Raw genomic sequence first — 18,547 nt, 5'->3', positions numbered from 1 at the left:
GATTTTAACACTAGCACTTTAGTCTAACACATCAGCATCTTTTGTTAGGCCTCTTACCATAGACTCTTATCTAATTCCTCAGTGTGATTCTTGCCTCTTAGTAGTAGTCAGAGTGAATATTTCAAAGGTAAATTGAATCATATGACTTTTCTGTTTTAAATAATTTTGACTAACTCTCAACACATTGAAACATATTTCAAAGCTACTCTGTAGTGCCCTGTTGTGGGCTACCTCTATGATGTGATTTTCTACAAGTTTCTTTTTTTCATTTGCACTCTCTTATTCTCCTCCACCTTTATTTTCTTAACCACCACTTGAATATGAGCTTCTTGAATAGAGATTTTTGCTCTTCATCTCATCTCCTGGGCCTTGCCTAGCACAAGTTAATGTGACATAATAAGCAAAATAATTTATTTCAATTTATTAAATAAATGGATATTACATAATTGAATTTTAACAAAAAATTGTATAAGATTATATATTATTTTTATTGCATTAGAGAGAAGAGATTCTAAGAAGTGAAATGACCAAAATCACCTTAAGTGGATGGCAGAACTAGGGTTCAGATACTGGGTTAGTACTCTCTCTCCTAAACATTTCTGAACATAATTTTAAGGCTTATGTTATTGTGTTTTTTTTTTTCTTCTTCTTCTTCTTCTTTATTTTAAGACTTTATTTTTAAGTAACCTCTACACTCCAAGTGAGGCTTGAACTTACAATACCAAGGTCAAGAGTTGCGTGCTTTACTGACTGGGTCAGACAGGTGCCCCTTGAGCCTTATGTTTTAATAAGAGATGAACTTAACACATTTTCTTACTGTTAACTTTATTTCTAAATCTGTTTTGAATGATTTCTTTTATAATTATTAGCAAAATACTTATAAAGGGATACTCATAGGAACTTGCCTTTGGCATACCACATAGTGGTCTTTAATTTTTGGTAGAAAACACTTAGGTATGGATTCTACTCCATACTCATTGTTATCACAAAGTTAATGACACAATTCAAAAGTAATGTGGTAGTCAATTTTGTTTTCTCAGATGATTCTCTCTGAGAAATTTTACTGAGTGACTATTTACGAAGTCCCAGAAAAATCATAATCTTTTAGAAAGTCACCATCTATTTTTTATTTGATGTGTGAGGCACAGGATTTGAAAGTTCATATTTAGCATCTAAGAATGATACTAACAAACCTTCCAGAGCTCCTTATTGTGTTGGATATCATGTGTTTAAACTGTGTTACTTTTTATATTGAGATCATTGAGGCCATCTAGAAACAAGACTTACGGAGAAATGTGGGTGGGTGGGGACTGTGTGGAAGAAAGGAGAGAAGAGTGGAAACAAAAGAGACAGAGCTTAAGAGAGGCCATCATACAAGCATCCTGGTTGTAGATGGTGCCCATTATGCTCAGTGTCAGTTTTTCTCTCTGTAGGATATGGATGGTGAAGTTTCTCAGCTGTCCTGGGGAGTCAGAGTATAGATTAAAGCAAGCTGCCTCAGGCTCCAGGCAGGGGGAAGCAAAACAAGAACTAATTTCTTTGCTTTGAAAAAAATACAATAAGCAAATAAGTAGTAGGTTTAATAAAGAACCGGTGAAAGCTTTAAAGTATTTTCATGAAGGCTTCTAACCATACATCAGTCCTATCCTCAAGATACACTTATATCATGAGTCAAATTGTCTCTAGAGATCTATTAGATATGCTGACTAATTTCTTAATAAGCTTTGGAAATTAGCTTATTCCTTAATAAGTCCTTAAAAAATGAGCAACCAACATATTTATCAGGTGAGCCGTGCACGCTGGGTAAACAATATATGTATATTATTTACTTAGGGCATTTCTCTGATCTTTTATGAATACCGTCCAATGTCTGGAGAAGAAATACATATTTCTCTTTTATATTTCTTAAGCCAAAGGCAAGATTTCTACTTCCATTAAAGATTTAATAAATTCAAAAATAAGGAAATTGCATATTAAAAAAAAAAGGCTAGATTTCTCTTCAGGCCTTCCACATTAAAATAACATTAAAAAGGATGAAAACAAAGCAAATTTAACTTGTTTTCCTGCTTTCTCACTTCTTTATTCATACTCTTCTGTCTTCTATTAATTTTCACCAGAGTTAGATCGTGTTTTCTCTTAACTCTCAAATTCCCTCACTTTTGTTGGTTTAAGCGGTACCCACAGGGGACATTTTTCAAAGTGGTATGCTAGGATTTAGCTGTGGGAGGCCCATTAATACACCACATAGAATTTTACTCCCCATAATGACATTTAAAGAGAGCTATTTGTTTTGACTGTGTTCTTTGTGTAGGCCTGAAGGTTACCATAGTAAAACCCCTTTGGCAAATGGGCAGTCAGAAATTTCTGGGTTAGAGTGGTAGGGGGTAAGAAAGAGGACAATTCCAAAATATTTCATGAGTAAAATCCTGATGAAAGGGGGAGTCTCTGGGGCCTGGTTTGTTCCCATTTCCTTCTCTGAGAAACAAGAGCAAATGACCTTCAATTGCAGCTCCCTCTCCCCTCAGAACACTGTACCTCCAAATTTTAAACTTTCTGATTCTTCCTATAAATTGGATTTTATATTATCAGTAATTTTTTGTTTATGAATACTGAGTTTCTTGGCTGTAGTTACAGATGACCAGGAAGCCAAAACTTCAGAGTTGGTGAATAGGGAAGGACTGTGAAAGCCGATAGGTCTTTCTTTCAACCCGTACGCCGTACGTAATTTGGTACTACTGATCAGCTGAATAAACTTGGGTTAGTGACTTAATTTCTCCGGTGCTCATTTCTCCCTCATCTGTAAAAATGGAATGACCCTACACATTCTAGCAGAGTGCTCATGAAAACTGCTTAAGATGAAGAGAAATTAATAAATAAATAAAATTAAAAAAAAAAAAGATGAGAAATATCCCAGCATAATCCTTAGTCTGTGGTAAACACAGATGGATGTTTGTATCCCATCTCTTCTTAAATTTATTACCATTTTGATAAAATAAGCAAAGGGAAATGGGCATTCTCTTATTATTAGAGCAAATTTTTTGCAAAGTCCTATAAGGAAAAGAAAACAATGCCACCATGGTTCCTGAAGATACGCAGCTAGGTGAGTTTCATTTGACCCTGCTCAATCTATTTTGTCTGAATTCTATCAGGTATGTCCAAATAATGTAACATCCTCTTCCATTGTGGTTGAATGTTCACATTATGTCTTGATGATTCATGCATTTGAAGGGAAATTGAATTAACCAAGGAGAGAAATAAAAAATTTAAGAATAAGTTTAACAAGATCAATTCTTTTATAATTGGACTGCTTGCTCTCAGCCTTGAAAAATAGCATTTAAAAAGGTGTTCATGGTCTGTGACTATCATTTGTAAAGTGAAAACTAAGTTTCTTGCCCAAAGGCTCAGCTGGAAATGGTGTCTTTTTGAAAAGACTTTTTTATTCTAAAGAATCCTACAGCATCTATATAGCATGTTTTCTCCTAGATTATTGTTCTTGTAACTATACTGCTTTAAACTGAAAGTATCAGAAATTTTCATACACTCAACTCCTGTGCTTAGCCTTGTCTTTATCAAAGCAGCATTACTTTTATTCCTCGAATGAACATAATGTGCTATAGCTTTTTAGAGCTGACAAACTCTACACTACTACTTATTAGCTGTGTGACTTTAGCCAACCCACTTAACATTTTTCAGCCTCAGTTTCTTCATCTATCAGATAAGGATAATGATTCATATGTTTTGGTGAAGTGTTCATGGGCTGAACAGTTATTGAAAATTTCCTACATGTTGGGGTGGGAGCTAGGTTCCAAAGACGACCACCACTGAACAATCTCCTGAAATTGACATCTTTGTGTAGTTCTTTCTTAAACAGAATATGGACTGCCCTTGCAATGCACTTTGACACAACTCAAAAGGAGAATGGGAACCTTAAAGAAAATGAAAAAAAAAAAAATTAAAAATAAAATATGTAAAAAAAAAAAAAGGAGAATGGGAATTAAGGGGGCATTTTACCAAACATAAAGACCATCAGCAAAAGCTGCAAAGGTAAATTTGAACATGCTTATAAAATAATAAGATCAACTGAAAAGAGAAGAAAAAACACATTTGAAAATGAGAGAAATAAGATTTGGTAGGCAAATAAAACAGAGGTGACATGATACCAGATCTGGGTCTAAACCTTAAGAAGTCCTAAAAGTGGGGCACCTGGGCAGCTCAGTGGGTTAAGCCTCTGCCTTCATCTCAGGCCATGATCTCAGAATCCTGGGATTGAGCCCCATATCAGGCTCTGTACTCAGCAGGGAGCCTGCTTCTCTCTTTCCCTCTCTCTCTCTCTCTGTCAAATAAATAAAATCTTAAGAAAGAAAGAAAAGAAAGAAAGAAGGAAGGAAGGAAGGAAGGAAGGAAGGAAGGAAAGAAAGAAAGAAAGAAAGAAAGAAAAACAAAGAAAAGGAAGGGAGGAAGGGAGGGAGTCCTGGAAGCACCAGCTTCTGTGCTGTTAGGAGACTTGAGCTGCCATGTAAAATCTGGCTATCCTGCTAGAAAGAACATGTGTAGAAATACTGGGAAGAGGTCACAAGGAGAAGGAGAGAGATAGAGAACAAAACATCCCAGTAGTTGCCCTAATGTTCCATTTGAGTAGAGACTTCCAACAATTTCCACCAGTGTCTCGAATATGCTGGGCACCAGTGAAACCAGAATATTGTGAGAAGTAATTAAATTGCTGTTTTAATCGACTAAACTTTGTGTGAGTCTGCTATTTGGCATGCAGTAGATATCTATAACTGCTGGATAGTTTGCATATATGTATTCTTCCCACTGCATTTCTCTCTGATTCTTCATTTTCCCCCCTGTTTAGTTCTTGGTCTTGTCTTTTTTTTTTTTTTGTCCTCCTCCAGTATACTCTCTGTGGATAGCTCGCTTACTCTTACAACTTTAAGGTCTCTGTTCATGACTCTATAATCTATTTCTCTATTCATGCCTTTTTATCTCTTTTCTGGAACCGTACCTCCATCAGGTTAATGAATGCTTCTTTTTCTTCAAGTCTTCACCATAATCACAATAGTCTTCCTTTTAAGGATTTCCCTCATTATCCATATAAACGTCAAGGCTCTCCACATTCTGTTGACATTTACTATCAAATCTTTTTTCTTTCATTTCCCAACCAACATACTTTCTGTTCTTGTCAGTTGATCAACTCACTAGCCCATAAGCAATGACTCCTTTCATGTCTTTGGTGATTGTGCTACTTTTTTGAAATGTCTTAATTATATGTCCACTTATATATCCAGCTTCTTTCCATTGTTCTGAATATTTATTAATCCTCCAGTTTTAACTTGAGTCCAATATCTTCTGTGACTTTCTCCCAACTTCTTTTTCATTGTTTTTCTTCATCTTTGTTTCTACGGAACTGATCACATAATTTCTGTCTTTTCATATATTATTTTACACATTAGATTAGTGGGTATTTGTTATGGGCTACTAATCATTATAGGTGTGGGTTTGTCTAATATTGAAGATTTTCCTTTTTGATATTTTACTTTAGAGTAGAATATCAAGGTTTAGGAAGACATTTAGAAATTTGACATTTTAGTGGTTTCATATGGCTCATGTCTGGAGGACAAGAATTCAGAGGGCAGGGAAAGGTAAAATATTATAAAAAGTGATCTATGTCAGTCAAAAGATTTTGTAGTTTATTTTGTAGATGCTAGAGAACCATAAAAAGATTTTGGCAGGATAGTAAAAACCACTGGTTTATATTTTCACCAAATAAAGCTGCTGCGGTCAAGAGAACAGCATGAAAAGTTGTGATTTGGAGATAGGGGGTGTGAGTAAGTGAGATGAATGGGGATGCTCGAGGGATTACTAGGTCAAATGAGAGATGATAAGAACAGTGGAATTGCAGAAGGGAGAATGAGGACACTTAGAGGTCTTTGGGGAGAAGACTCTCCAGAACGCAGTTACCAACTGGATGAAGGAGAAACAATGAACATGAATGGCCGATTTCTGATTTAGTTAAAGGTGGTTCCTACACCAAGATGGAGAATGCATAATGTAAATCAAGAAAATGAGGGTGGGAGCATGGTCATTTTTTTCAGAAGCCTTAAATTTAAATTATCTTTTGGACATATAAGTGGAGATATTCAGAGGGTTATGGAAATAAGGATTTGAAGTTGAAGAAAGAGTTTTTCATGGAAGAATATAGATTTCTGGATTATTACCATGAATGTGATAATAGAAATCTTGAGAATTAATGTAATCTCTCATAGAGAGTTTTAACTGAACATGGATCACTGAAGACCAGTGTGATCTGAAGATGAAGGAAGAGGAAAAACATTTAAGGTGTGAGCAGATACTTCAAGGAAGGTAACATTGGTCAAGTATCAGTTGCCTATAGAGAGCTCAAAGAAAATAAAATATAATGAATCTAGTTTGATTCTCTGGGGATTTTATTGCAGGTACATTATTTTCAGTGTAGGCTGAAAGTGGGAGCTGCAATGACTTGAGAGTGAATAGGAAGTAAAAAAGTACAGCCTGGCTGGAAGGAAATGAAGGTAGACTGGTTAAGAGGCAAATGTAACACAGCAGGACTTCTGTTTAATTATTTACTTATTTTAAGATTAGACACATTTTAGTATGTGCATCAGGGAAAGAAACTTGTGGGGAAAAAAGAGGCTAAAAATAAAAGAGCTTGTGTACTTGAGCATGAAAGGAGGGAGAGACTTTTAGCCAAAAGAAGTTTCCTTTCAATGTATTTCTTTCTTTTCATTAGATTAAAGAACACAGTCTCCCATACAATCACAAAATGTTTAACAAAACAGAGAAGTTTATTTTGCTGTGTGATTTGTTTTTAGATTTATTTCAGAGTGAAATTAAGATGCTACAGTTTACTGGCCATGAGTATAGGTATGCAATTATGTTAGAAATGTAGTTATCACATAAGCTTATTTTTTATGTTAATTTGTCCCACTAAAAATCCCTTAAATGGTATATTTTGTTCTTCCATATTGAAGTCCAAGTAAATTACTGAGTAACAGAGAAATGAATAAAAAAAACCCATGATGATAAAATATTTCAACTACTTAGAATTTTAAATTCTATAGGGAAAGCAACATTGTTACTGCTACAGAATGCTTCTCAAAGGGACATTGCAAGAGCCTGAAACAATGAATACTTTTCTGTTATGGTATATTTTATAAAAAAATATAGGAAAATAGATTTTGATTTTAAACTAATTAAAGCAATGACTATATTAATTGTCTATATCATGTCACCCTTCTCATCAGAAATTATTAGCTAAGATTTACTGAATGTCTTCTACATGTCATGTTTACTACCAGGCAATTTAAATTTTCTTCCTCTTTATCCTCACAATTAACCTATGAAGTAAGAGTGAATGGACCACCTTTGCTATCAAACAGATACTGGGAGGAAAAGAGCTTTGCCTTATCACAGGAAACAAAATTCAAAACCTTTACCACTTAAGCCTGGTTTTTGTTTAGCTGAGGGGGCTGCCATTGTTCACTAAGTATCAGTGGCTTCCTCTTCCTCTTAGGAGATGTGAGGGGGTGAAATTTGAAATGCATATGATGACTATAAAGTATCTCTTTCCTGAGAGGGTAGCCTTGCAAATTATAAAGGTAAATAATAAACTATCTTCTTGTACATTGGGTTAAACTGTGTGTGTTACTTGGAGAGTTAGGTTTGCACCTTGAAGGCAAGGGTGTGTGTGTGTGTGTGTGTGTGTGTGTGTGTGTTGGATGCTATGAAAACTATAATCTTGTAATTTAGTGGAATAAAAGTATGAATCTGAAAATTATACTGATCTGGTGACATTAAGGTAGCTACCACTCAGTCCAGATTTTTTTGTGGGACATGAAATTTATAAACTATCATGTTTTGTAAGTATGAATTTAGATTGGGTTTGGGTCTTATCTGGTCATCTCAGACTCCAAGCAATAAGCTACTTGGCAAGTGAGTGATGTGTCTGGGTAAGGCCATGCCCTATTGACAAGGGGTAGTGTTTCCTAACTGATAAGTAAAGAGTCACACGGTGGAAGTTCGAAGATGAAAATTCTCTCTTAGTGAATTATAAACCTAAGCATTAGGTGAACAGTGAGGAACTGAAATATTTCCAAAGCAAGGGTGTCATTCTTGTGGAATTACCTTTTTTCTTAGAGTAATGTGCATATCCTTTAATTTTACTTACCTCATATGTTGTATGTCTACCTAGGTTTTTTGTTTTGTTTTTGTTTTTAATTCTTCTGATACAGATTTAGAGCTTTGTATGGAAGAGGTTTGGAAAGAAGCCAGACATCATTATATAATGGAGAGTTTTGAATAGAATTGGAGGAAATATCAAAGGAGGAAATATCCAAAAAGCAGAAAAAAGTTCTAGTATTGTGTTAACAAATATGGCAGCCACTAGGCACATGTTCTACTATTTAAACTAAGTTAAGGTGCTAAAGTATAAAATACACACTAGATTTCAAAACTTAGCTTGAAAAAAATCTTCTATTTTTATTACTTGTTGAAAAACTAATAGTTTGAATATAAGTTAAACAATATATTTTATTAAGATAATTTTACTTGTTTCTTTTTATTATCTTTATAAAAATTTATTTGAGAGAGAGAGAGAGAGCATGAACGGGGGGAGGGCAGAGGGAGAGAGAGAGTCCTCACGTGGACTTCCAAATGAGTGCAGAGCTAAGGTGGGACTTATTTCCAGGATCCCGAGATTATGATCTGAGGTGAAATCAAGAGTCAGATGCCTAACTGACTGGACCACCCAGTACCCCTCTTTTTATTATTTTTAGTGTAGCTACTAAGAAATATAAAATTACATGTGTTGCTCACATATATTATCATTGTACCATGCTGGTCTAGATTGAAATTGGCAGGCAGTGAACTGTGGTCCAAAGAATAGAGAGAATACAAATTTTGAATGAAAATTGACAACTGTAGGACACAGACATGACAAACTGCTCAACAAATTTAAAATTTTCCATATATACTAGAGGGAGATAACCCATAAAAGGGGTGGGAAAGTTCATTTGTGAGATACATATATGTGATCATTCAGTTTTATAAATTAGTAAACTGAAGCACAGAGAAATATAAAAGAGTAAATAATCTAAAATCAGATGAGTAATTTCTCTCTCAGCTATTCCTAATATTCTATTGTGTTTATCTTGGGAATGTCTCAGTCAATAGTCTTCTAATTTTCTAATTATATGACCATTCCCTTGTAATTACAAAAGAAATAATAAAATGCTCTTTAGGTCTGTGGTGGAAAAAAGAATTTTTTTTTTCTCTCTTTTCATCAGAGAAGGAAATTTGTTTTCTAAGTTCCACAAAAACCTGTGGAGGGTTTTCATAGAAAAGGTTGTTCCTGGGGACACTTGGGTGGCTCAGTTGCTAAGCATTTGCCTTCAGCTCAGGTCATGATCCCAGGGTGCTGGGATAGAGCCCCACATCAGGCTCAGTTGGAAGCCTGCTTCTCTCTCTCCCACTCCCCCTGCCTGTGTTCCCTCTCTCACTGTGTCCCTATCAAATAAATAAATAAAATATTTTAAAAAAGAAAAAAAGAAAAGTTTGTTCCTTCCTGATTCAAACAAAGGTCATCAAGCAGGTGATAGTTATAATTCAGGTCCCTTTTTTGATACCCACAAATCTCACATCTATCTATGTTTATAGTTTACATATTTTATACAATTAGGCTTTTTGTGAATGGGTTATACTTTTTTTTCCTATTAAAATATACTATAGCTTCTGTTCTGTGTTGGAAAAATACAGAAAAGCACAGAAAAGAGAAAATGTTAAAAAAAATTTATCCCGTCATATTTTAAAATATTTTAAACCATTTTATGTATATATGGATACATTTAAGCTATGCATATTGTTTTTATAGCCAGTTTATTTTTCACTTAACATTTAACCTATAAATTTTTATTTCCCATGAAATATTGTTCCAAAGCAGCTATTTTCAAATATGGGTGACTCATAGGCCATTGTGAAGGCAGGTAGAGACTGAAGTGGATCTACTTATATTAGTATTCTATTCTGCAATTCTGGGGTCACTGAGGCATTATTTGAAAAGATAATAATAACATATAATAAATACATTTGGATGTATTTTATTTGAAAATATTGTTTTAAAAGACTATTTGATATTCTTCTTCCTCTTCTTTTTTAAGATGGAGTATTCACACAAGGGGTGGTAGGGGAGTGGCAGAGAGAGAATCTTAAGCAGATTCCACGCCCAGCATGGAACCCTTTGCGGGGCTCAAACTCATGACTCTGAGGTCATGACCTGAGCTAAAATCAAGAGTTGGGTGCTTAACCAATAAGGCACCCCAAGACTACTTGATATTCTATTGGTTTGATACCCTATTCCTTATTTGACCAATTCACATTTTAAAAATATTAAAATTTTTCTTGTTTCATTTTGATATTATAAATAGCAATATAGTAAATATTAGTTCATCAATCTTTTCATGTATTTCAGATGGCTTTGATAGAATAAATTTCTAGAAGTTTAATCATTCAGCTAAATAGTACTTCCCATTACTTGTCAAACACCTGTCCTAACTTTTTATCAGTGCATGCTACCAGAAATGTATGCATTTTCTATTTCACTGAAACACTGATTACTGTACTATAAATTTTACGCTAATTCTATAGTTTGCAATGCTCTTTCATTCCTTACATTTGTATTGTTTTCTTTAGTAGTAAAATCACACACCATTTCATATTTCACTGCTGTTTTATATTTTTTCTTCTATAAATTTCTGCTCCTATCCTCACCTCAGCTTTTTCTGTTGAATCATACCAATTTCTTAGAGCTTTTTATGGAGAAATATATTAAGCCTCATTAATACTCTTTATTGTTCCATGGTTTTATTTGCTTTTAAACTCACATTTTAAGTTTTGCTTATAATATTATTTTGATGTATGGAAGTGTTAAATTTCAGTCACATAAATATTTGCAAGGTTTCCTTAAAAAGATTATTCTTTACATTTATGATTAGAGAAGCCTTCCTTACTCCATGATCAGATAAATTTCCTTCCAGTCCCTTTAATCCATAAGCTTTTTAAACTGATATGTTAAAGTCATCTGTAGATCTGTGTGAGGGAATGCAAACATGTACTATATGAACTAGAGAATTAAAAAAGATGTTATAAAGAGTGGTTGGCTTAGTTCCTTAAGTGTCTGACTCTTGGTTTCAGCTCAGGTCATGATCTCCTGGGTCATGAGATGGAACCTGAATTGGGTTCCATGCTCAGTGGGGAGTCTGCTTGAGAGTTTCTCTCTCTTCCTCTGCCCTTCCCTCCACTCATGGACATGAGCAGTTTCTCTCTCTGTCTCTTTCCCTAAAATAAATGAATAAATATGTAAATCTTTTAAAGAAGAGTAAATTAAATGTCTTATTATCTAAAGTCTATACTCTAGTACCTTTGAATTTTATAGTGATTACATTTTAAATTTTCAGTATACTTGGGTCCCTTTGAAGGAATTTTATTATTTTCAAAAAATAAAAAAAGAAGAAGAAGAAGAGGAGCAAGTGTCCAGAACACTACTTATTAATTTTTTCTTTTAAATCTTATTTTTCAATAATCCAGACTTACAGATATACTACCTTTATGTCCTTATAGATCAAATGTATATATTGAGTTGGGGGAGACTGACCACATCATTGTTAATAGATGTTCTCATGGCTGCCCTGTTTAGCCATTTTTTAAAAATATAATTTAGCTTGAAAATAATTCCGTAATAAGTGACTACATGTTTTTTAAATGTATTAGACATTAGGTGTTACTGTCTATTTGTGCATATACGCATATATTAAGCAGTTTCTTATACATCTATAAGCATCAGTTAGAACATATGAGATTGGGAAATTTTCTTGCTAGTTAAAATATTTTCCACTTGATTCCCTTAAATTAATAATAATAAAGCATCTGAACATAAATTGTTTTTCTCCTTTATAGTGCTTTATGCTTTATATTTGTGTTTGTTTTCCTTTTAATTTGGTGAGAGTTTTCAGAAAACCACCTAATATCAGGACCTACGGTTACTGCCACTGTATTTCATGAAGAAATATTTCTGGTGTTTCCCAATGGGCCAAAGATTCAAGATAAATATTCTTCATGTTTCTTAACTCTATCCTTTCTTTGTTTTTCAAAGCTTTCCTATCAAGAAAGGGTGAACGAATTTATTGAATTGATGACCTACCAGCTTCTATCAGATGATCTTACGATTTCATTCTCCATTGACTAATTGATACTTCCAATTAAATTATAGGATTTTTATTATTAAACAAACTATGTTTCTATATTCAGACATCTAGATCATGAAACATTCTTTTGATATATTACCAGACTCCATCTGCTATTATTTTACTTAAGGTTTCTATATATATTTTCACAATTGAGAGTGTTGTTTGGTCTTCTTAAAATTTGCTTGCTTCATTTGCCTTATCTTTGTCATGGTTCTGTTCTGGTTGATGTTAGCTTCATAAAATTAACTATTTAAGAATATTCTCTGTTTGCTATGTCCTGGAAAGAACAAGGACCCTATGAAAGAATAAAACCCTATTTAATTTTTTCTTTGAATCTTTTTTTTCCTTGCCATCATTAAAAAAAAAATCTAATCTGTTCTTCTCTAATTTATCACAATTATATGGGGAATATTTTAATTATTTGTGTTCTTCTATTCTATAATTGTACTCCCTTTCTTACATCTAATGATGTGTATGTAGATTTTTCTCTACCTGCTTTCCTAAATTCAACTTTCTAGGTTTATCTCTTTATTGCTACTTCAAAATATTTGTTCCTAACCTTCTTTATCATTTGAAATGATAATTTCTCATGTATTAATAATTTATCATTCTTAATCTCCTTATGTTTATTTTTTATTTTTTGAATTTATTGAATTGAATTGCATTTTAGGAAATAAAATATTTAATTTTATGTTGGTTTTTCTTGTTTATTAACAATTTCTAATTATAAATATGTAACTTTGTTTTTAATTTTAACCCAAGGGTTTTATGTGAAAATTATAAAAATCTGCCATGTTGGTTTCTTTGTTTTTGTTGTTACTGGTTTTGTTATTTTTAATTTGTTATCTTATTACATTTTGGACAAAGATTTTTGTCAATATTATAGTATTATATCTGCTTTCTTTGTATTTGTTTTATTGTACACTTGTCTTACAACAACATTTATTTTTACAAATATTTGAAAGGCTGCTTTAAGAGAAAGCAATCTCTTCAAATGTAGGGTTTAGTAAAGGGAAATCTATTAAATCAAACTTATTAATTATTCAAAGCCCTATAGTCTTTTTTTTTCTAAGTCTTTCTTACTATATCTGTTTCCTTTATATTCTATGTCTCATTCAGACAATTCTTTTTTTATTGCAATTCATACTTTTAGCATTTCATCTTTCTTATCTTATTTCACAGAATCTATATTTTAATTGAATTTTAACAAGCTAAAATTTATTTTTTTTGTAGCAAGTTATTATCGTATTATATCCTCTTCTCTGCCTATTCTCCCCTTTTTCTGACTCACATAGAGATTGAATCTATATTTGAATGTTGTCTGTCCCTGGAGTTACCCTACAATGAGTTGTTTAGATTCTCTTTGAATTCTCACTCTGTTCACCTGGTTGTGTTAAAATCACCTTCTTAGATTCCATGTCAGAGGCTGATTTGTAATACTAATCTAAAGTTCTGTAACTTGAAAGAAATGAAAAGAGAGGACAATAAGCATGCCCGGCAGGTCAGTCTTTGCTGTGATTTTTTTTTTTTTAATAGACTTCTTTCCATTCTACTGCAGACAACTTGCTTGCCTAGTTTGTACTGATACCTGAGGCCAGAATTATGTGACTTTAAGTACAGTTTGACACTGAGCCATTTAACAGGAGATTCTTCCTGTGAAAAATATCCCCTCCTGTGTGATCCTTCACTTAGAGTGACTTGGCTTGAGGATTAGACTAATCTGACTTTGTTAGATTCTCCCCAAATCTACTACATATGTATGTATGTGTGTGTGTGTGTGTGTGTGTGTGTTTATAAGCCTCAGCTATGGGCAGAGTTTGAATTTTTCCCATGGAGAACCTAAAACTTTAGCAAGGGTTATAACTATACATCTGTTGTAAATGTTTATAAATATTCTTCAATAGTTAACAAACTAGAACCTCATTCAGGCCGTTTCAGTGGTGGACCTACTGTTGGATATTCAATCTAATATTGGGGGATTAAATATTTTTCTAGGATTCTTGCAATTTTAGAGTGCTAGAACTGTAAGAATGTGAGGCAAATTCACAGAGCCCAATTTCTCCGCATGCAGAGAAAGCTTTCCGCAGTATGATAGGAAGTGGGCACTGACTACTCATGGTCAGCAACCTACTTCAATACTTGCTCATCCCTCCCTGCATGGGTACACTTCAACCAGGTGACTTCTGTGATTATTGAAGGTCAGTTGGATTTTTCTTCTACAAATATGCCATGTGTATTTATGCATTATAATTATAAAATTTAATGGACTATTATGAAAATTAGAGACATTAATGTGATCACACAAGACGGTGTACTTAGTAATTGTTTTATTTTTCTAAGATGGGAACAACTCTTCTTAATTATCCAAAGTTAGCCACATTTTAAGCAATACTTTGCCTCTCTGGGCTGGAGTTATCTTCACTTATTATTGCATGCATCATACTAACTATATGGCAAATTTCAGTCCTGCACTTTCATTCTTTGCTTTTAAAATTTCTCTTAACACCTAAGCTCATTTGAGTTAGGTTCTGTAACAGGAACATGGAAATACATGACAAATACACATAGTTAAGTAACCTCATAACACTCAAAGGATGATATTATGAGTGAATATTAATACAGAGTTTTATCATTCTAAACATAAAATAGTCAATGACTAAATGGTTATTTTTCTTCCAAGGATTTTGTATATACAGAAGAAACTCTTAACTAATCTGCAGGTAATAGGCTATCTGATGATTCAAGGATCCCCATTCTCTCTATAACTCCTGCAACTGACCGATGCCTATGGCATGGTGTGTACTACTGGCTAATAAGCAGAAAACTTACCTTCTACGTGTATATATCTGTAAAGTGACTTTTTACTGTTTTATTATGTCTATTATTGATTATCAATAATGATTTATTTTTTCTCAACATGTCATTATCTGTATATTGTTAATTATTAAATTTAATTGACTATTATGCAAATTATAGAAGTACAAATGTGAAAATATTTGTGTTTTTTGATGAAAACAAATTCGACAGCTTTGTTAAGCTGTGTTAAAAGCAAGTTAAATTTGGTGGGATTGAAAGTGCTATAAATTATGGGAACATTTTTGCTCAAATCTAGAAGATTCTTCACATAAAACTGGAATTTTCTTTAAACTAGAATTGTTATGCAAGAAAGGTGACTAGAACTCTAATAAGCAGATCCATATTCAAAGAAGATAACTTGTACTACTGCCAAAATGTTGGTGAATATCTACAGATTATAACTTTAAGTCATATATCATTTTTTATAATTCTCCATTCTAACTAATTTTTTTAAAAAATTGAGTACTTCTTGGGGAGCCTGGGTGGCTCAATTAGTTAAGCATCTGCCTTTGGATCAGATCATGAACCCAAGGTTTGTGATGGAACCCCACATTGGATTCCCTGTTCATCGGGGAGCCTACTTCTCCCTCACCTTCTGCCCACTGCTCTCCCTGTTTGTGCTCTCTCACTCTCTCTCTGTCAAATAAATAAAATCCTTTAAAAATATTGAATAACTCTTATGCAAACTGATTTTTGCTACATTTTCTAAAACCACCATTAACCTTAGTAGAGTTCTATCCAATTTGGTTTTTTTTTTTTTTTTATAGTTTTCCTATTCCGTTTTTCCATTCACCTCTCTTAGTTCTTTAATTTTCAAAATCCAGAAATAGACAAATCATTCTAGCGGATAAATATTACTCAGTGTCATGAATCCTTGTGTTTCTGCTTCTGTTGAAGGTAATATGATTAAATAGAAAAAAAATCTGCCTTCTTAGAGAGGCAATGCAGTGCAGACTTCTCAGGGGAGGCAAGGTAGGCCCTCTCGTAATGTGCTGGGAAAGAAGCTCTCCAGATTCAAATTCTGACCTTGCCATGGGCTTCATTGAGTGACTGTGTAGTAACTCAACTTACTGTATCCTCTGCCACTGTTTTCCTTGGGCTGAAAAGAAGAAAGTTGTATTACCTACTTCATTGGGCTGTTGGGAATACTATGTAGGTTAATACAGGTAAAGTCTTTTATAATACAATCTCATTATCATGAGCCATCTGCAAATCTACAAATGTTTTGAGTTTCCAGATTTTAAAAACTAAACCCAAGACTTAGAAATATAAATATTTATTTTATCCTATTTCTAAGGAATAATACCCATCCTTTTGACAATATTTTGTTGATAATTTCTTTAAAAAGTCACAAATGTGCGAGTGTGTGTTAAATACAGGACCAAATTAATTAGAAATGAGTACTTTTATGTGAGAAATGCTGTCTGGTAGGCTGAAACAACATCTTCAGGGGAAAAAAAAAATAAGCTCAAGGGCTGGATTATCAAATGTAGCAGCTCAGTGGTTCAATTCATACCTGACAGGCTTCAAAGACTCTCTATGCAAATTGATCTCCCAGCTGCAAGGGTAATTAACATGGGTTTGTTGCGAGGATCTGTTCTTCTATCCATTCTTCTTCATGATTATTTTAGTAGCTTAACAATTGTCTGTAACTACTTAATCCACTCTTAGAGCACATATAAAATTACCTCACTCTTGCATGTAAAATAAGACTTCTACCCTCTTCAAAATGCATGCTGCCTACGTGATATGCTAAGTTGGGCATACCAGGTGGAGATGCAGGAAAACTGGATGCAGGCAATACAGTCCTTTTACATTCCAATACTTATTTGAACCCATCCCTTTGGATCTTCTTGGTGTTCCATACTTATTAGCAAATTTGCTATTAGTATTTCTTCTTTGTTCATTAGCAATGAATGTGTGTGTGTGTGTGTGTGTGTGTGTGTTATGGGTGTGTGTTGTGGTGGTGATTATGGGAGGAGTATTCAGGTCATCCATGAGACCCTCAAACATAACTAAGCTTCTCTCTAGCCAAAGAGAGTCACAAAAGCTCTTAGTCATTCTATATATGATTGGATCACAAAGAATCACGTTTAGAGTTTTTCACAGACTCATCAATGTTCCTTATGGGCTTAAAGTATCTTATTCCAAGGGCATTTTCACAAAGTTTTATTCATTTAGCCCTTTAATAGGGACATCTCTGTGAAAAGTACTTAAACAACAACAAAAATAACTCCACCGATTATGTTTTACAGACAACAGTTATCGACGTTAGGCTTGTTAATTAAAATCTAATGAAAAAGAAATAAATTATACAGTTTATCTCAATATTGACTCTGTTTAGAAATGGAACAATTTAGGGATGCCTAGGTGGCTCACTCAGTTAAGCAGCTGCCTTTGGCTCAAGTCATGAAATCAGGGTCCTGGGATCCAGTCCAGTATCAGGCTCCTTGCTCAGCCTGGAGCCTGCTTTTCCCGCTCCCTCCGCCTGCCACTCCCCTTGCTTGTGTGCTCTCTCTCTGACAAATAAATAAAGTCTTGAAAAAAACGATTTAAAAGTCAATGGCTTACTTAAATGATCCTGCATACACCTTCCTGTATCACTGATGCATTGAGCATTCTATTGCAATATTCTTTCTGGTTTATTTTTTCTTTTTACTCTTAATGTAGATTTAAGTAAGTTCCATTACTTTTTTCTTATTTCAAATAATGTTTTTATGTCTTGTTGTACATATTTGTGAGATTTTTCTCTAGGTTTAAACTGTTAGGGTGATGCATATGTGTTTTCAACTTTGCCAGGTTTTGTCAATTACTCCCCAAAGGGTTAAACATATGTACACTTATCACCAACTGTAAGAATTCTTTTCACCTCTTGGTACTGACTGATGTTTAAAATGTTGCCAATATGATTACCTATGAAATAATATCTTGCCATTTTAATTCTTATTTTCCTGATTAGTGGGGTGGTTGGGCATCTGTTCAAAATTTATTGGTTTTATAAGATTTCTCTTCTGTAAATTGTTCTATGTATTACTTGCTCTATTTTGAATGAGTTGTTTTCATATTTGTTTGTATTAATTTTTATACTGGATACCTACCCATTTTGGTCTGTAAATTGTACTTTTATATTTTAAGTGTCTTGATGTGTAACAGTTTTCATTTTTGTTGTTGACAAATTTGTTCATTTTTTTCCTTTATGATTTTTACTTCAGGGGAGTGGATTGAAAATTCCTTCTATACTACATTATGACACATTTTCTTCATTATCTTCTGAAAGTTTTAAGTTTTAATTTTCTAGAATTTATTTTGTTTATACTTGATTATTTGTGCGTAGTGTAAAGTATACTCTTTTTTTCCTGCTATCATGCCTTTTCTCCTAGTACCATTTATTGAATGATCCGTCCTAATCTGCT

This window comes from Mustela putorius, unplaced genomic scaffold (genome assembly GCF_011764305.1).
Source record: "Mustela putorius furo isolate JIRA1106 unplaced genomic scaffold, ASM1176430v1.1 tig00003863_pilon_pilon_pilon, whole genome shotgun sequence".
NCBI classification, from domain to species: Eukaryota; Metazoa; Chordata; class Mammalia; order Carnivora; family Mustelidae; genus Mustela; species Mustela putorius.
The sequence above is the reverse complement of the archived record's forward strand: the minus strand, read 5'-3'. Positions refer to the sequence as shown.